We start from the raw sequence: 21008 nt of genomic DNA on the forward strand, positions 1-21008 counted from the left end.
ATGAGATAGATTATACGTTCCATAAATAATTTCAGTTAAAATAGAAAATTTATTGTGGGAGGAAATAATTATCTCTAAAATGCATTTGATGTCAAAATCATTTATTTATATCGATATTATAAAGTATATCATATTCATTCCTACGCCTGATATCTTGTATGTGGCCCATGTAGATAAGGCTTAGCTTTTTGATCAATTTATATATCAAATGATTCAATTGCGAGACAAAATTAAACATATACCTGTCAATTCTATAAAGAAAACGTAAGCTCACCACCAATATAAATCAGATATTTTAGTTAAATCATTAAATGAACTAAAAGCTCTTAAGTTCCTAACAAACATTTATCACATTTAATCTTCTGATAAACGTAAGTTAAACATAAGCCACTTACCCCCATTTATCACTTCTAATCTTCTGATCCACGTAAGTCAAACATAAATGTCTATCCCATGTTTATTGCATGTAATCTTCTGAACCATGTAAGTTAAATATAATTCCTTAACCTACATTTATCACAAGTAATCTTTTGATCGATGTACCTTAAACATATGAGGACTGACTGTTGTTTATTTATTTGTAGGACGTAATAAAGACTGACTGTTCTTTATTTATTTGTAGGACGTAATAAGGACTGACTGTTCTTTATTTATTTGTAGGACGTAATAAGGACTGACTGTTCTTTATTTATTTGTAGGACGTAATGAGGACTGACTATCCTTTATTTATTTGTAGGACGTAACGAGGACTGTTATTTATTTGTAGGAAGTAATAAGGACTGACTATTCTTTATTTATTTGGAGGAAGTAATAAGGACTGACTGTTCTTTATTTATTTGTAAGACGTAATAAGGACTGACTATTCTTTATTTATTTGTAGGACGTAATGAGGACTGTTAGTTATTTGGAGGACGTAATGAGGACTGTTGTAGAGTAAAAAAGGAAACTTGAAGGAAACAACTCCTTTCCTGTTTATGGTTTTTAACAAAGAACGCTCTCTGTATAAAAATTCGACATCTCAGACAACCCCTTACAGGACATGCTGTGTGTTATTAAAAGCAGTTTTCAAGCATTGGTATATCCGACTGTGGTAATCCAAATTATCAAATATTTTTAGTGGACGTGTTCTATCGGACTCTTCACAAACCATATTTCAAGTCAAAACACGATATATGACGTCTTCTATTTTGATCTAGTTTGTTCCAATTTTTTCTTTGCATCATATTTGATACGAAAACATATTTAATTTTTATGGGGTAAACTGAAGTATCTTTGTAACCTAAAATTAGGTATCAAATTTGGTCTAAAAATGAACCATGTGTGCTGAGTTTCTGAACAAAAAACGCTCACGTTTGACACAATATTGTTACACAAGCCCACTCAAAGTTACATAAACTATCCTTCTGAGATCTTAATTACAGCTTCATCTAAGGTTAGAGTAGATTTGTTTTAGTTTTTTTTTTGTCATCCCATTTAAAGACGGTTGGTTTGGAGAGTAACACCATATGGTAAAAGGACGAGCAGTTACCGAAGTATTAGTCAGGCCAAGCAAACTAGGTTAGTAGTTTCAACCCCAAATTTTTAAAATAATCACATGGTTGGACGGTTATTATTAATTATCAACTTTTAAGCCTAGTTTTACTAAATGTAATGAATTTCTAATTAAATAGCGTTTAGCATCATGTGACGTTAGCTTCAGTGGTTATTTTAAACAATTATGTTTGATTCTGCTCTACCAAATGCATGAAGGTAATGACAAGAAACTGTTGATGTAAATTCCATGGCGTTATTATACAGAAAGATAATAACACTATTCTAGAGACGAAAGCTACAACCATGTACTTTAAAGAATCTGTATAGTTCTGTAAAGTATAGGTCTGTTCACAATAATGAGGCTGCAATCCCAAAGCTAATGTTGGTTGGTCACTTGCTGTGGTTTGTTGATATTTATTGACAAAAAGTTATTATGTCTAAACACGTTAGATGTGGAAAGAAAGTCGCGGCCAAAAAAAGAACTAATGAAATTAAAAATAGTTATTTAAGACATTTTCATTGTTGAATATTGGTAAATCAGAACAGCCAGCCTTGCTAACTTATGAAGGTATATTTACTGTAAAATAATTATAAATGCTGTAGTGCTGCTACCAGTTTAATCGACAACTTCGATTTTATTTCTCCAGTTCACACACTTAGACCTTCTTTCACACCTAGTATTTACAGACTCTTCTGATATTATTGTTTGTTTGTTTTTTGAATTTCGCAGAAAGCTATTCGTGGGCTATCTGTGCTAGCCGTCCCTAATTTAGCAGTGTAAGACTAGGGAGAAAGCAGCTAGTCATCACCACCCACCCCAAACTCTCGGGCTACTCTTTTACCAACGAAAAGTTAGATTGACCGCGATATTATAGCGTCCTCACCGCTAAAAGTTTGAGCACGTTTGGTGCGACGGGGATTCGAACCCGCAACCGTCAGATTAGGAGTCGCACGCTTTAGCACGCTTGGCCATGCCAAGAGGCTTAAATTATTATTAAAACTGTTATAACTTTCTCACCGGTTACGTACTATAATACGTTATAATTGTTCTCTCTTACTTCGTGTATGATATGCCGAATTCCCTCCTTCAAATTTATACAAATATTATTTAAATATAGAAACGAATCCGGACGTTTTTATTATTATTATAGTTTCTTCATTAACATATTTGTTATACAAAGAGAAAGAGTCTGGAGTTGTCCTTGCAAAGACATCTAACAGTTTTTGGGTTTTCTTGGTTAGCATTTGATTCCTAGGTTGATGCTGTAGTTTTCATTAGTTCATTTACTTCAACGACAAAAACACAACAACAACAAAAACAAGAAGTTCATGAATATTATTAACATGCCATCTAGTTAGTAGTCATGACAACAAACACGATATACTGATAGGAATATTAAAATGCTGGACCTCTCTTAGTGCTAATTACACCGTCGTCATTCTTTAGGAAACTGGACCTCTCTTAGTGCTAATTACACCGTCGTCGTTCTTTAGAAAACTGGACCTCTCTTTGTGCTAATTGCACCGTCGTCATTCTTTAGGAAACTGGACCTCTCTTAGTGCCAATTACACCGTCGTCATTCTTTAGGAAACTGGACCTCTCTTAGTGCTAATTACACCGTCGTCATTCTTTAGGAAACTGGACCTCTCTTAGTGCTAATTACACCGTCGTCGTTCTTTAGAAAACTGGACCTCTCTTAGTGCTTATTACACCGTCATCATTCTTTAGAAAACTGGACCTCTCTTAGTGCTAATTACACCGTCGTCATTCTTTAGGAAACTGGACCTCTCTTGGTGCTAATTACACCGTCGTCATTCTTTAGAAAACTGGACCTCTCTTAGTGCTAATTACACCGTCGTCATTCTTTAAAAAACTGGACCTCTCTTAGTGCTAATTACACCGTCGTCATTCTTTAGGAAACTGGACCTCTCTTAGTGCTAATTACACCGTCGTCATTCTTTAGAAAACTGGACCTCTCTTAGTGCTAATTACACCGTCGTCATTCTTTAGGAAACTGGTCCTCTCTTAGTGCTAATTACACCGTCATCATTCTTTAGGAAACTGGACCTCTCTTAGTGCTAATTACACCGTCGTCATTCTTTAGGAAACTGGACCTCTCTTAGTGCTAATTACACCGTCGTCATTCTTTAGGAAACTGGACCTCTCTTAGTGCTAATTACACCGTCGTCATTCTTTAAAAAACTGGACCTCTCTTAGTGCTAATTACACCGTCATCATTCTTTAGGAAACTGGACCTCTTTTAGTGCTAATTACACCGTCGTCATTCTTTAGAAACTGGATCTCTCTTAGTGCTAATTACACCGTCGTCATTCTTTAGGAAACTGGACCTCTCTTAGTGCTAATTACACCGTCGTCATTCTTTAGGAAACTAGACCTCTCTTAGTGCTAATTACACCGTCGTCATTCTTTAGAATCTGGACCTCTCTTAGTGCTAATTGGACCTCTCTTAGTGCTAATTACACCGTCGTCATTCTTTAGAAAACTGGACCTCTCTTACACCGTGCTTCTTTAGGAAACTGGACCTCTCTTGTACTGATTACACCGTCGTCATTCTTTAGGAAACTGGACCTCTCTTAGTGCTAATTACACCGTCGTCATTCTTTAGGAAACTGGACCTCTCTTAGTGCTAATTACACCGTCGTCATTCTTTAGGAAACTGGACCTCTCTTAGTGCTAATTACACCGTCGTCATTCTTTAAGAAACTGGACCTCTCTTAGTGCTAATTACACCGTCGTCATTCTTTAGGAAACTGGACCTCTCTTAGTGCTAATTACACCGTCGTCGTTCTTTAGAAAACTGGACCTCTCTTAGTGCTAATTACACCGTCGTCATTCTTTAGGAAACTGGACCTCTCTTAGTGCTAATTACACCGTCGTCATTCTTTAAGAAACTGGACCTCTCTTAGTGCTAATTACACCGTCGTCATTCTTTAGGAAACTGGACCTCTCTTAGTGCTAATTACACCGTCGTCATTCTTTAGGAAACTGGACCTCTCTTAGTGCTAATTACACCGTCGTCATTCTTTAGGAAACTGGACCTCTCTTAGTGCTAATTACACCGTCGTCATTCTTTAGGAAACTGGACCTCTCTTAGTGCTAATTACACCGTCGTCATTCTTTAGGAAACTGGACCTCTCTTAGTGCTAATTACACCGTCGTCATTCTTTAGGAAACTGGACCTCTCTTAGTGCTAATTACACCGTCGTCATTCTTTAGGAAACTGGACCTCTCTTGGTGCTAATTACACCGTCGTCATTCTTTAGGAAACTGGACCTCTCTTAGTGCTAATTACACCGTCGTCATTCTTTAGGAAACTGGACCTCTCTTAGTGCTAATTACACCGTCGTCATTCTTTAGGAAACTGGACCTCTCTTAGTGCTAATTACACCGTCGTCATTCTTTAGGAAACTGGACCTCTCTTAGTGCTAATTACACCGTCGTCATTCTTTAGGAAACTGGACCTCTCTTAGTGCTAATTACACCGTCGTCATTCTTTAGGAAACTGGACCTCTCTTAGTGCTAATTACACCGTCGTCATTCTTTAGGAAACTGGACCTCTCTTAGTGCTAATTACACCGTCGTCATTCTTTAGGAAACTGGACCTCTCTTAGTGCTAATTACACCGTCGTCATTCTTTAGGAAACTGGACCTCTCTTAGTGCTAATTACACCGTCGTCATTCTTTAGGAAACTGGACCTCTCTTAGTGCTAATTACACCGTCGTCATTCTTTAGGAAACTGGACCTCTCTTAGTGCTAATTACACCGTCGTCATTCTTTAGGAAACTGGACCTCTCTTAGTGCTAATTACACCGTCGTCATTCTTTAGGAAACTGGACCTCTCTTAGTGCTAATTACACCGTCGTCATTCTTTAGGAAACTGGACCTCTCTTAGTGCTAATTACACCGTCGTCATTCTTTAGAAACTGGACCTCTCTTAGTGCTAATTACACCGTCGTCATTCTTTAGGAAACTGGACCTCTCTTGGTGCTAATTACACCGTCGTCATTCTTTAGGAAACTGGACCTCTCTTAGTGCTAATTACACCGTCGTCATTCTTTAGGAAACTGGACCTCTCTTAGTGCTAATTACACCGTCGTCATTCTTTAGGAAACTGGACCTCTCTTAGTGCTAATTACACCGTCGTCATTCTTTAGGAAACTGGACCTCTCTTAGTGCTAATTACACCGTCGTCATTCTTTAGGAAACTGGACCTCTCTTAGTGCTAATTACACCGTCGTCATTCTTTAGGAAACTGGACCTCTCTTAGTGCTAATTACACCGTCGTCATTCTTTAGGAAACTGGACCTCTCTTGGTGCTAATTACACCGTCGTCATTCTTTAGGAAACTGGACCTCTCTTAGTGCTAATTACACCGTCGTCATTCTTTAGGAAACTGGACCTCTCTTAGTGCTAATTACACCGTCGTCATTCTTTAGGAAACTGGACCTCTCTTAGTGCTAATTACACCGTCGTCATTCTTTAGGAAACTGGACCTCTCTTAGTGCTAATTACACCGTCGTCATTCTTTAGGAAACTGGAATTACCTCTCTTTAGGTGCTAATTACACCGTCGTCATTCTTTAGGAAACTGGACCTCTCTTGGTGCTAATTACACCGTCGTCATTCTTTAGGAAACTGGACCTCTCTTAGTGCTAATTACACCGTCGTCATTCTTTAGGAAACTGGACCTCTCTTAGTGCTAATTACACCGTCATCATTCTTTAGGAAACTGGACCTCTCTTAGTGCTAATTACACCGTCGTCATTCTTTAGGAAACTGGACCTCTCTTAGTGCTAATTACACCGTCGTCATTCTTTAAGAAACTGGACCTCTCTTAGTGCTAATTACACCGTCGTCATTCTTTAGGAAACTGGACCTCTCTTGGTGCTACACCGTCGTCATTCTTTAGAAACTGGACCTCTTTAGTACTAATTACACCGTCGTCATTCTTTAGGAAACTGGACCTCTCTTAGTGCTAATTACACCGTCATCATTCTTTAAGAAACTGGACCTCTCTTAGTGCTAATTACACCGTCGTCATTCTTTAGGAAACTGGACCTCTCTTAGTACTAATTACACCGTCGTCATTCTTTAGGAAACTGGTCCTCTCTTAGTGCTAATTACACCGTTGTCATTCTTTAGAAAACTGGATCTCTCTTTGTGCTAATTATACCGTCGTCGTTCTTTAGGAATCTGGACCTCTCTTAGTGCTAATTACACCGTCATCATTCTTTAAGAAACTGGACCTCTCTTAGTGCTAATTACACCGTCGTCGTTCTTTAGAAAACTGGACCTCTCTTAGTGCTAATTACACCGTCATCATTCTTTAAGAAACTGGACCTCTCTTAGTGCTTATTACACCGTCATCATTCTTTAGGAAACTGGACCTCTCTTAGTGCTAATTACACCGTCGTCATTCTTTAGGAAACTAGACCTCTTAGTGCTAATTACACCGTCATCATTCTTTAGGAAACTGGACCTCTCTTAGTGCTAATTACACCGTCGTCATTCTTTAGGAAACTGGACCTCTCTTAGTGCTAATTACACCGTCGTCGTTCTTTAGAAAACTGGATCTCTCTTAGTGCTTATTACACCGTCGTCATTCTTTAGGAAACTGGACCTCTCTTAGTACTAATTACACCGTCGTCATTCTTTAGGAAACTGGTCCTCTCTTACTGCTAATTATACCGTCATCATTCTTTAGGAAACTAGACCTCTCTTAGTGCTAATTACACCGTCGTCATTCTTTAGGAAACTGGACCTCTCTTAGTGCTAATTACACCGTCATAATTCTTTAAGAAACTGGACCTCTCTTAGTGCTAATTACACCGTCGTCATTCTTTAGGAAACTGGACCTCTCTTAGTGCTTATTACACCGTCGTCATTCTTTAGGAAACTGGACCTCTCTTAGTACTAATTACACCGTCGTCATTCTTTAGGAAACTGGTCCTCTCTTAGTGCTAATTATACCGTCATCATTCTTTAAGAAACTGGACCTCTCTTAGTGCTAATTACACCGTCGTCATTCTTTAGAAACTGGACCTCTCTTAGTACTAATTACACCGTCGTCATTCTTTAGAAACTGGTCCTCTCTTAGTGCTAATTACACCGTTGTCATTCTTTAGAAAACTGGATCTTTCTTTGTGCTAATTATACCGTCGTCGTTCTTTAGGAATCTGGACCTCTCTTAGTGCTAATTACACCGTCGTCATTCTTTAGGAAACTGGACCTCTCTTAGTGCTTATTACACCGTCGTCATTCTTTAGGAAACTGGACCTCTTAGTGCTTATTACACCGTCATCATTCTTTAGGAAACTGGACCTCTCTTAGTGCTAATTACACCGTCGTCATTCTTTAGGAAACTAGACCTCTCTTAGTGCTTATTACACCGTCATCATTCTTTAGGAAACTGGACCTCTCTTAGTGCTAATTACACCGTCGTCATTCTTTAGGAAACTGGATCTCTTTGTGCTAATTATACCGTCGTCGTTCTTTAGGAATCTGGACCTCTTTAGTGCTAATTACACCGTCGTCATTCTTTACGAAACTGGACCTCTCTTAGTGCTAATTACACCGTCGTCATTCTTTAGGAAACTGGACCTCTCTTAGTGCTAATTACACCGTCGTCGTTCTTTAGAAAACTGGACCTCTCTTAGTGCTTATTACACCGTAATCATTCTTTAGGAAACTGGACCTCTCTTAGTGCTAATTACACCGTCGTCATTCTTTAGGAAACTGGACCTCTCTTAGTGCTAATTACACCGTCGTCGTTCTTTAGAAAACTGGACCTCTCTTTGTGCTAATTGCACCGTCGTCATTCTTTAGGAAACTGGACCTCTCTTAGTGCCAATTACACCGTCGTCATTCTTTAGGAAACTGGACCTCTCTTAGTGCTAATTACACCGTCGTCATTCTTTAGGAAACTGGACCTCTCTTAGTGCTAATTACACCGTCGTCATTCTTTAGAAAACTGGACCTCTCTTAGTGCTTATTACACCGTCGTCATTCTTTAGGAAACTGGACCTCTCTAGTGCTAATTACACCGTCGTCATTCTTTAGGAAACTGGACCTCTCTTAGTGCTAATTACACCGTCGTCATTCTTTAGGAAACTGGACCTCTCTTAGTGCTAATTACACCGTCGTCGTTCTTTAGAAAACTGGACCTCTCTTAGTGCTTATTACACCGTCGTCATTCTTTAGGAAACTGAACCTCTCTTAGTGCTAATTACACCGTCGTCATTCTTTAGGAAACTGGACCTCTCTTAGTGCCAATTACACCGTCGTCATTCTTTAGGAAACTGGACCTCTCTTAGTGCTAATTACACCGTCATCGTTCTTTAGAAAACTGGACCTCTTTTAGTGCTAATTACACCGTCATCATTCTTTAGGAAACTGGACCTCTCTTAGTGCTAATTACACCGTCGTCGTTCTTTAGAAAACTGGACCTTTCTTAATGCTTATTTCACCGTCGTCATTCGTTAGAAAACTGGACCTCTCTTAGTACTAATTACACCGTAGTCATTCTTTAAGAAACTGGTCCTCTCTTAGTGCTAATTACACCGTCGTCATTCTTTAAGAAAGTGGACCTCTCTTAGTGCTAATTACACCGTCGTCGTTCTTTAGAAAACTGGACCTCTCTTAGTGCTTATTACACCGTCATCATTCTTTAGGAAACTGGACCTCTTTTAGTGCTAATTACACCGTCGTCATTCTTTAGGAAACTAGACCTCTCTTAGTGCTAATTACACCGTCGTCATTCTTTAGGAAACTAGACCTCTCTTAGTGCTAATTATACCGTCGTCATTCTTTAGGAAACTAGACCTCTCTTAGTGCTAATTACACCATCGTCATTCTTTAGGAAACTGGACCTCTCTTAGTGCTAATTACACCGTCATAATTCTTTAAGAAACTGGACCTCTCTTAGTGCCAATTACACCGTCGTCATTCTTTAGGAAACTGGACCTCTCTTAGTGCTTATTACACCGTCGTCATTCTTTAGGAAACTGGACCTCTCTTAGTACTAATTACACCGTCGTCATTCTTTAGGAAACTGGTCCTCTCTTAGTGCTAATTATACCGTCATCATTCTTTAAGAAACTGGACCTCTTAGTGCTAATTACACCGTCGTCATTCTTTGGAAACTGGACCTCTCTTAGTACTAATTACACCGTCGTCATTCTTTGGAAACTGGTCCTCTCTTGTGCTAATTACACCGTCGTCATTCTTTAGAAAACTGGATCTCTCTTTGTGCTAATTACACCGTCGTCGTTCTTTAGGAATCTGGACCTCTCTTAGTGCTAATTACACCGTCGTCATTCTTTACGAAACTAGACCTCTCTTAGTGCTAATTACACCGTCGTCATTCTTTAGGAATCTGGACCTCTCTTAGTGCTAATTACACCGTCATCATTCTTTAAGAAACTGGACCTCTTTAGTGCTAATTACACCGTCGTCATTCTTTAGGAAACTGGACCTCTCTTAGTGCTTATTACACCGTCGTCATTCTTTAGGAAACTGGACCTCTCTTAGTACTAATTACACCGTCGTCATTCTTTAGGAAACTGGTCCTCTCTTAGTGCTAATTATACCGTCGTCATTCTTTAAGAAACTGGACCTCTCTTAGTGCTAATTACACCGTCGTCATTCTTTAGAAAACTGGACCTCTCTTAGTGCTAATTACACCGTCGTCATTCTTTAGGAAACTGGACCTCTCTTAGTGCTAATTACACCGTCGTCATTCTTTAGAAAACTGGATCTCTCTTTGTGCTAATTACACCGTCGTCGTTCTTTAGGAAACTGGACCTCTCTTAGTGCTAATTACACCGTCGTCATTCTTTAGGAAACTGGACCTCTCTTAGTGCTTATTACACCGTCGTCATTCTTTAGGAAACTGGACCTCTCTTAGTGCTTATTACACCGTCATCATTCTTTAGGAAACTGGACCTCTCTTAGTGCTAATTACACCGTCGTCATTCTTTAGGAAACTAGACCTCTTAGTGCTTATTACACCGTCATCATTCTTTAGGAAACTGGACCTCTCTAGTGCTAATTACACCGTCGTCATTCTTAGGAAACTGGACCTCTCTTTGTGCTAATTATACCGTCGTCGTTCTTTAGGAAACTGGACCTCTCTTAGTGCTAATTATACCGTCATCATTCTTTAAGAAACTGGACCTCTCTAGTGCTAATTACACCGTCGTCATTCTTTAGGAAACTGGACCTCTCTTAGTACTAATTACACCGTCGTCATTCTTTAGGAAACTGGTCCTCTCTTAGTGCTAATTACACCGTTGTCATTCTTTAGAAAACTGGATCTCTCTTTGTGCTAATTATACCGTCGTCGTTCTTTAGGAATCTGGACCTCTCTTAGTGCTAATTACACCGTCGTCATTCTTTAGGAAACTGGACCTCTCTTAGTGCTTATTACACCGTCGTCATTCTTTAGGAAACTGGACCTCTCTTAGTGCTTATTACACCGTCATCATTCTTAGGAAACTGGACCTCTCTTGGTGCTAATTACACCGTCGTCATTCTTTAGGAAACTAGACCTCTCTTAGTGCTTATTACACCGTCATCATTCTTTAGGAAACTGGACCTCTCTAGTGCTAATTACACCGTCGTCATTCTTTAGGAAACTGGACCTCTTTAGTGCTAATTACACCGTCGTCATTCTTTAGGAAACTGGACCTCTCTTAGTGCTAATTACACCGTCGTCTTCCTTTAGGAAACTGGACCTCTCTTAGTGCTAATTACACCGTCGTCATTCTTTAGGAAACTGGACCTCTCTTAGTGCTAATTACACCGTCGTCGTTCTTTAGAAAACTGGACCTCTCTTAGTGCTTATTACACCGTCGTCATTCTTTAGGAAACTGGACCTCTCTTAGTGCTAATTACACCGTCGTCATTCTTTAGGAAACTGGACCTCTCTTAGTGCTAATTACACCGTCGTCATTCTTTAGAAAACTGGACCTCTCTTAGTGCTAATTACACCGTCGTCATTCTTTAGGAAACTGGACCTCTCTTAGTGCTAATTACACCGTCGTCATTCTTTAGGAAACTGGACCTCTTAGTGCTAATTACACCGTCGTCATTCTTTAGAAACTGGACCTCTCTTAGTGCTAATTACACCGTCGTCGTTCTTTAGAAAACTGGACCTCTCTTAGTGCTTATTACACCGTCGTCATTCTTTAGGAAACTGGACCTCTCTTAGTGCTAATTACACCGTCGTCATTCTTTAGGAAACTGGACCTCTCTTAGTGCTAATTACACCGTCGTCATTCTTTAGGAAACTGGACCTCTCTTAGTGCTAATTACACCGTCGTCGTTCTTTAGAAAACTGGACCTCTCTAGTGCTTATTACACCGTCGTCATTCTTTAGGAAACTGGACCTCTCTTAGTGCTAATTACACCGTCGTCATTCTTTAGGAAACTGGACCTCTCTTAGTGCTAATTACACCGTCGTCATTCTTTAGGAAACTGGACCTCTCTTAGTGCTAATTACACCGTCGTCATTCTTTAGAAAACTGGACCTCTTTTAGTGCTAATTACACCGTCATCATTCTTTAGAAACTGGACCTCTCTTAGTGCTAATTACACCGTCGTCATTCTTTAGAAAACTGGACCTCTCTTAGTGCTTATTACACCGTCGTCATTCTTTAGAAAACTGGACCTCTCTTAGTACTAATTACACCGTCGTCATTCTTTAAGAAACTGGTCCTCTCTTAGTGCTAATTACACCGTCGTCATTCTTTAAGAAACTGGACCTCTCTTAGTGCTAATTACACCGTCGTCGTTCTTTAGAAAACTGGACCTCTCTTAGTGCTTATTACACCGTCATCATTCTTTAGGAAACTGGACCTCTTTTAGTGCTAATTACACCGTCGTCATTCTTTAGGAAACTGGACCTCTTAGTGCTAATTACACCGTCGTCATTCTTTAGGAAACTGGACCTCTTAGTGCTAATTACACCGTCGTCATTCTTTAGGAAACTGGACCTCTCTTAGTGCTAATTACACCGTCGTCATTCTTTAGGAAACTGGACCTCTCTTAGTGCTAATTACACCGTCATAATTCTTTAAGAAACTGGACCTCTCTAGTGCCAATTACACCGTCGTCATTCTTTAGAAACTGGACCTCTCTTGGTGCTTATTACACCGTCGTCATTCTTTAGAAACTGGACCTCTCTTAGTACTAATTACACCGTCGTCATTCTTTAGGAAACTGGTCCTCTCTTAGTGCTAATTACACCGTCATCATTCTTTAAGAAACTGGACCTCTCTTAGTGCTAATTACACCGTCGTCATTCTTTAGGAAACTGGACCTCTCTTAGTGCTAATTACACCGTCGTCATTCTTTAGAAACTGGTCCTCTCTTAGTGCTAATTACACCGTCGTCATTCTTAGAAAACTGATCTCTCTTTGTGCTAATTACACCGTCGTCGTTCTTTAGGAATCTGGACCTCTTTAGTGCTAATTACACCGTCGTCATTCTTTACGAAACTAGACCTCTTAGTGCTAATTACACCGTCGTCATTCTTTAGGAAACTGGACCTCTCTTAGTGCTAATTACACCGTCATAATTCTTTAAGAAACTGGACCTCTTAGTGCCAATTACACCGTCGTCATTCTTTAGGAAACTGGACCTCTTAGTGCTTATTACACCGTCGTCATTCTTTAGGAAACTGGACCTCTCTTAGTGCCTAATTACACCGTCGTCATTCTTAGAAACTGGACCTCTTAGTGCTAATTATACCGTCATCATTCTTTAAGAAACTGGACCTCTCTTAGTGCTAATTACACCGTCGTCATTCTTAGAAAACTGGACCTCTCTTAGTACTAATTACACCGTCGTCATTCTTTAGAAACTGGTCCTCTCTAGTGCTAATTACACCGTCGTCATTCTTTAGAAAACTGGATCTCTCTTTGTGCTAATTATACCGTCGTCATTCTTAGAAACTGGACCTCTTAGTGCTAATTACACCGTCGTCATTCTTTAGGAAACTGGACCTCTCTTAGTGCTAATTACACCGTCGTCATTCTTTAGAAACTGGACCTCTCTTAGTGCTAATTACACCGTCATCATTCTTTAGGAAACTGGACCTCTCTTAGTGCTAATTACACCGTCGTCATTCTTTAGGAAACTGGACCTCTCTTAGTGCTAATTACACCGTCATCATTCTTTAGGAAACTGGACCTCTCTAGTGCTAATTACACCGTCGTCATTCTTTAGGAAACTGGATCTCTCTTAGTGCTAATTACACCGTCGTCATTCTTTAGGAAACTGGACCTCTCTTAGTGCTAATTACACCGTCGTCTTCCTTTACGAAACTAGACCTCTCTTAGTGCTAATTACACCGTCGTCATTCTTTAGGAAACTGGACCTCTCTTAGTGCTAATTACACCGTCGTCGTTCTTTAGAAAACTGGACCTCTCTTAGTGCTTATTACACCGTCGTCATTCTTTAGAAACTGGACCTCTCTTAGTGCTAATTACACCGTCGTCATTCTTTAGGAAACTGGACCTCTTAGTGCTAATTACACCGTCGTCGTTCTTTAGAAAACTGGACCTCTCTTTAGTGCTAATTACACCGTCGTCATTCTTTAGGAAACTGGACCTCTCTTAGTGCTAATTACACCGTCGTCATTCTTAGGAAACTGGACCTCTCTTAGTGCTAATTACACCGTCGTCATTCTTTAGGAAACTGGACCTCTCTTAGTGCTAATTACACCGTCGTCATTCTTTAGAAACTGGACCTCTCTTAGTGCTTATTACACCGTCGTCATTCTTTAGGAAACTGGACCTCTCTTAGTGCTAATTACACCGTCGTCATTCTTTAGGAAACTGGACCTCTTAGTGCTAATTACACCGTCGTCATTCTTTAGGAAACTGGACCTCTCTTAGTGCTAATTACACCGTCGTCATTCTTTAGAAAACTGGACCTCTCTTAGTGCTTATTACACCGTCGTCATTCTTTAGAAACTGAACCTCTTTGGTGCTAATTACACCGTCGTCATTCTTTAGGAAACTGGACCTCTCTTAGTGCCAATTACACCGTCGTCATTCTTAGGAAACTGGACCTCTCTTAGTGCTAATTACACCGTCGTCGTTCTTTAGAAAACTGGACCTCTTTTAGTGCTAATTACACCGTCATCATTCTTTAGGAAACTGGACCTCTTAGTGCTAATTACACCGTCGTCATTCTTTAGAAAACTGGACCTCTCTTAATGCTTATTACACCGTCGTCATTCTTTAGAAAACTGGACCTCTCTTAGTACTAATTACACCGTCGTCATTCTTTAAGAAACTGGTCCTCTCTTAGTGCTAATTACACCGTCGTCATTCTTTAAGAAACTGGACCTCTCTTAGTGCTAATTACACCGTCGTCGTTCTTTAGAAAACTGGACCTCTTAGTGCTTATTACACCGTCATCATTCTTTAGAAACTGGACCTCTTTTAGTGCTAATTACACCGTCGTCATTCTTTAGGAAACTAGACCTCTCTTAGTGCTAATTACACCGTCGTCATTCTTAGGAAACTAGACCCTCTCTTAGTGCTAATTATACCGTCGTCATTCTTTAGGAAACTAGACCTCTTAGTGCTAATTACACCGTCGTCATTCTTTAGGAAACTGGACCTCTCTTAGTGCTAATTACACCGTCATAATTCTTTAAGAAACTGGACCTCTCTTAGTGCCAATTACACCGTCGTCATTCTTTAGAAAACTGGACCTCTCTTAGTGCTTATTACACCGTCGTCATTCTTTAGGAAACTGGACCTCTCTTAGTGCTAATTACACCGTCGTCATTCTTAGGAAACTGGTCCTCTCTTAGTGCTAATTATACCGTCATCATTCTTTAAGAAACTGGACCTCTTTAGTGCTAATTACACCGTCGTCATTCTTTAGGAAACTGGACCTCTCTTAGTACTAATTACACCGTCGTCATTCTTTAGGAAACTGGACCTCTCTTAGTGCTAATTACACCGTCGTCATTCTTTAGAAAACTGGACTCTCTTGTGCTAATTACACCGTCGTCGTTCTTTAGGAAACTGGACCTCTTAGTGCTAATTACACCGTCGTCATTCTTTACGAAACTAGACCTCTTAGTGCTAATTACACCGTCGTCATTCTTTAGGAAACTGGACCTCTCTTAGTGCTAATTACACCGTCATCATTCTTAAGAAACTGGACCTCTCTTAGTGCTAATTACACCGTCGTCGTTCTTTAGAAAACTGGACCTCTCTTAGTGCTAATTACACCGTCATCATTCTTTTAGATACTGGACCTCTCTTAGTGCTTATTACACCGTCGTCATTCTTTAGAAACTGGACCTCTTAGTGCTAATTACACCGTCGTCATTCTTTAGGAAACTGGACCTCTCTTAGTGCTTATTACACCGTCATCATTCTTTAGGAAACTGGACCTCTCTTAGTGCTAATTACACCGTCGTCATTCTTTAGGAAACTGGACCTCTTTTTAGTGCTAATTACACCGTCGTCATTCTTTAGAAAACTGGACCTCTTAGTACTAATTACACCGTCGTCATTCTTTAGAAACTGGACCTCTCTTAGTGCTAATTATACCGTCGTCATTCTTTAGGAAACTAGACCTCTCTTGAGTGCTAATTACACCGTCGTCATTCTTTAGAAACTGGACCTCTTAGTGCTAATTACACCGTCATCATTTTTAAGAAACTGGACCTCTTAGTGCTAATTACACCGTCGTCATTCTTTAGGAAACTGGACCTCTCTTAGTGCTTATTACACCGTCGTCATTCTTTAGAAACTGGACCTCTTTAGTACTAATTACACCGTCGTCATTCTTTAGGAAACTGGTCCTCTCTTAGTGCTAATTACACCGTCGTCATTCTTTAAGAAACTGGACCTCTCTTAGTGCTAATTACACCGTCGTCATTCTTAGGAAACTGGACCTCTTAGTACTAATTACACCGTCGTCATTCTTTAGGAAACTGGTCCTCTCTTAGTGCTAATTACACCGTCGTCATTCTTTAGAAAACTGGATCTCTCTTTGTGCTAATTATACCGTCGTCGTTCTTTAGGAATCTGGACCTCTCTTAGTGCTAATTACACCGTCGTCATTCTTAGGAAACTGGACCTCTTTAGTGCTTATTACACCGTCGTCATTCTTTAGGAAACTGGACCTCTCTTAGTGCTTATTACACCGTCATCATTCTTAGGAAACTGGACCTCTCTTAGTGCTAATTACACCGTCGTCATTCTTTAGGAAACTAGACCTCTCTTAGTGCTTATTACACCGTCGTCATTCTTTAGGAAACTGGACCTCTCTTAGTGCTAATTACACCGTCGTCATTCTTTAGGAAACTGGACCTCTTAGTGCTAATTACACCGTCGTCGTTCTTTAGAAAACTGGACCTCTCTTAGTGCTAATTACACCGTCGTCATTCTTTAGGAAACTGGACCTCTTAGTGCTAATTACACCGTCGTCATTCTTTAGGAAACTGGTCCTCTCTTAGTACTAATTACACCGTCGTCATTCTTTAGAAACTGGTCCTCTCTTAGTGCTAATTACACCGTCGTCATTCTTTAGGAAACTGGACCTCTCTTAGTGCTAATTACACTGTTGTCATTCTTTAGGAAACTGGACCTCTCTAGTGCTAATTACACCGTCGTCATTCTTTAGAAAACTGGACCTCTTTAGTGCTAATTACACCGTCGTCATTCTTTAGGAAACTAGACCTCTCTTAGTGCTAATTACACCGTCGTCATTCTTTAGGAAACTAGACCTCTTAGTGCTAATTATACCGTCGTCATTCTTTAGGAAACTAGACCTCTCTAGTGCTAATTACACCGTCGTCATTCTTTAGGAAACTGGACTCTCTTAGTGCTAATTACACCGTCATAATTCTTTAAGAAACTGGACCTCTTAGTGCCAATTACACCGTCGTCATTCTTAGGAAACTGGACCTCTTTAGTGCTTATTACACCGTCGTCATTCTTTAGGAAACTGGACCTCTCTTAGTACTAATTACACCGTCGTCATTCTTTAGGAAATTGGTCCTTTCTTAGTGCTAATTACACTGTCGTCATTCTTAATCAACTGGACCTCTTAGTGCTAATTACACCGTCGTCGTTCTTTAGAAAACTGGACCTCTCTTAGTGCTTATTACACCGTCATCATTCTTTTTTAGGAAACTGGACCTCTTTTAGTGCTAAATTACACCGTCGTCATTCTTTAGGAAACTAGACCTCTTAGTGCTAATTACACCGTCGTCATTCTTTAGGAAACTAGACCTCTCTTAGTGCTAATTATACCGTCGTCATTCTTTAGGAAACTGGACCTCTCTTAGTGCTAATTACACCGTCGTCATTCTTTAGGAAACTGGACCTCTCTAGTGCTAATTACACCGTCGTCATTCTTTAGGAAACTGGACCTCTCTTAGTGCTAATTACACCGTCGTCATTCTTTAGGAAACTGGACCTCTCTTAGTGCTAATTACAATTCGTCGTCATTCTTTAGGAAACTGGACCTCTTAGTGCTAATTACACCGTCGTCATTCTTAGGAAACTGGACCCTCTTAGTGCTAATTACACCGTCGTCATTCTTTAGAAACTGGACCTCTCTTAGTGCTAATTACACCGTCGTCATTCTTTTAGGAAACTGGACCTCTCTTGGTGCTAATTACACCGTCGTCATTCTTAGAAACTGGACCTCTCTTAGTGCTAATTACACCGTCATCATTCTTTAGAAACTGGACCTCTCTTTAGTGCTAATTACACCGTCGTCATTCTTTAGGAAACTGGACCTCTTTAGTGCTAATTACACCGTCGTCATTCTTTAGAAAACTGGACCTCTCTTAGTGCTAATTACACCGTCATCATTCTTTTTTTAGAAACTGGACCTCTCTTAGTGCTAATTACACCGTCATCATTCTTTTAGGAAACTGGACCTCTCTTGGTGCTAATTACACCGTCGTCATTCTTTAGAAACTAGACTCTCTTAGTGCTTATTACACCGTCGTCATTCTTAGGAAACTGGACCTCCTCTTAGTGCTAATTACACCGTCGTCATTCTTTAGGAAACTGGACCTCTTTTACATTACCGTCACTCTTAGGAAACTGCTAATTACACCGTCGTCATTCTTTAGGAAACTGGACCTCTCTTAGTGCTAATTACACCGTCGTCATTCTTTAGGAAACTGGACCTCTTAGTGCTAATTACACCGTCGTCATTCTTTAGGAAACTGGACCTCTCTTAGTGCTAATTACACCGTCATAATTCTTTAGGAAACTGGACCTCCTCTTAGTGCTAATTACACCGTCATCATTCTTTAAGAAACTGGACCTCTCTTAGTGCTAATATACACCGTCGTCATTCTTTAGGAAACTGGACCTCTCTTGTACTAATTACACCGTCGTCATTCTTTAGAAACTGGTCCTCTCTTCTTAGTGCTAATTATACCGTCGTCATTCTTTAGAAACTGGACCTCTCTTAGTGCTAATTACACCGTCGTCATTCTTTAGGAAACTGGACCTCTTCGTCATTCTTAGGGAAACTGACCTCCCTCCTTAGTGCTAATTACACTGTCGTCATTCTTTTAGGAAACTGGACCTCTCTTTCAGTACACGTCGTCATTCTTTGAAACTGGACCTCTCTTAGTGCTCATTACACGTTGTCATCATTCTTTAGGAAACTGGACCTCTTGGTGCTAATTACACCGTCGTCATTCTTTAGGAAACTGGACCTCTCTTAGTGCTAATTACACCGTCGTCATTCTTAGAAACTGGACCTCTCTCTTGGTGCTAATTACATCGTTGTCATTCTTTAGGAAACTGGATCTCTTAGTGACATTGCTAATTACACCGTCGTCATTCTTTGGAAACTAGACCTCTCTTAGTGCTTATTACACCGTCGTCATTCTTTAGGAAACTGGACCTCTCTTAGTGCTAATTACACCGTCGTCATTCTTTGGGAAACTGGACCTCTTTTAGTGCTTATTACACCGTCGTCATTCTTTGGAAAACTGGACCTCTCTTAGGTGCTAATTACACCGTCGTCATTCTTTAGGAAACTGGACCTCTCTTAGTGCTTCAATTACACCGTCGTCATTCTTTAGGAAACTGGACCTCTCTTGGTGCTGAATTACACCGTCGTCATTCTTTAGGAAACTGGACCTCTTTGTGCTAATTACACCGTCGTCATTCTTTAGAAACTGGACCTCTCTTAGTGCTAATTACACCGTCGTCATTCTTTAGGAAACTGGACCTCTCTTAGTGCTAATTACACCGTCGTCATTCTTTAGTGCTTATTACTCGTCATCTTTGGAAACTGGACTCTTTAGTGCTAATTACACCGTCGTCATTCTTTAGGAAACTGGACCTCTCTTGGTGCTAATTACACCGTCGTCATTCTTTTAGGAAACTGGACCTCTCTTAGTGCTAATTACACCGTCGTCATTCTTTAGGAAACTGGTCCCTCTGAGTGCTAATTACACTGTCGTCATTCTTAGAAACTGGACCTCTCTTGGTCTAATTACACCGTCGTCATTCTTTAGGAAACTGACCTCTTTTGGTGCTAATTACACCGTCGTCATTCTTTAGGAAACTGGACCTCTCTTAGTGCTAATTACACCGTCGTCATTCTTTAGAAACTGGACCTCTCTTGAATGCTAATTACACCGTCGTCATTCTTTAGGAAACTGGACCTCTCTTAGTGCTTTAATTACACCGTCGTTACTTCTTTAGGAAACTGGACCTCTCTTAGTGCTAATTACACCGTCAGTCATCTTTAAGAAACTGGACCTCTCTTTAGTGCCATTACACCGTCGTCATTCTTTGAAAACTGGACCTCTCTTGGTGCTAATTACACCGTCGTCATTCTTTGGAAACTGGACCTCTCTTAGTGCTAATTACACCGTCGTCGTTCTTTAGAAAACTGGACCTCTCTTAGTGCTAATTACACCGTCGTCATTCTTTAGGAAACTGGACCTCTCTTGGTGCTAATTACACCGTCGTCATTCTTTGAGAAACTGGACCTCTCTTGGTTGGCAATTGCATTAAACTGGTTCTTTAGGAAACTGGACTCTGCCTTTTGGTGCTTGTTACACCGTCTCATCATTCTTTAGGAAACTGGACCTCTCTTAGTGCTAATTACACCGTCGTCATTCTTTAGGAAACTGGACCTCTCTTGAGTGCTAATTACACCGTCGTCATTCGAAAACTGGACCTCTCTTTTGTGCTAATTACGTCGTCATTCTTTTGAAACGGACCTCTCTTAGTGCTAATTACACGTCGTCATTCTTTAGGAAACTGGACCTCTCTTAGTGCTAATTTACCCTGTCATTCTTTTAGGAAACTGGACCTCTCTTAGTGCTAATTACACCGTCGTCATTCTTAAGATGCTCTGACCTCTCTTAAGTGCTGCTTATTACACCGTCATCATTCTTAGGAAACTGGACCTCTTAGTGCTAATTACACCG

At 40.2% G+C, this 21008-nt stretch overlaps 1 protein-coding gene across 1 annotated transcript in view; it reads right to left on the minus strand.

The window, feature by feature from the left end:
* Positions 1–21008, minus strand: part of LOC143256165 (RYamide receptor-like) — a 168496-nt gene that overhangs the window by 33722 nt on the left and 113766 nt on the right. The window lies entirely within an intron of this gene.

Source organism: Tachypleus tridentatus, chromosome 7, assembly GCF_004210375.1.
Source record: "Tachypleus tridentatus isolate NWPU-2018 chromosome 7, ASM421037v1, whole genome shotgun sequence".
NCBI lineage: Eukaryota > Metazoa > Arthropoda > Merostomata > Xiphosura > Limulidae > Tachypleus > Tachypleus tridentatus.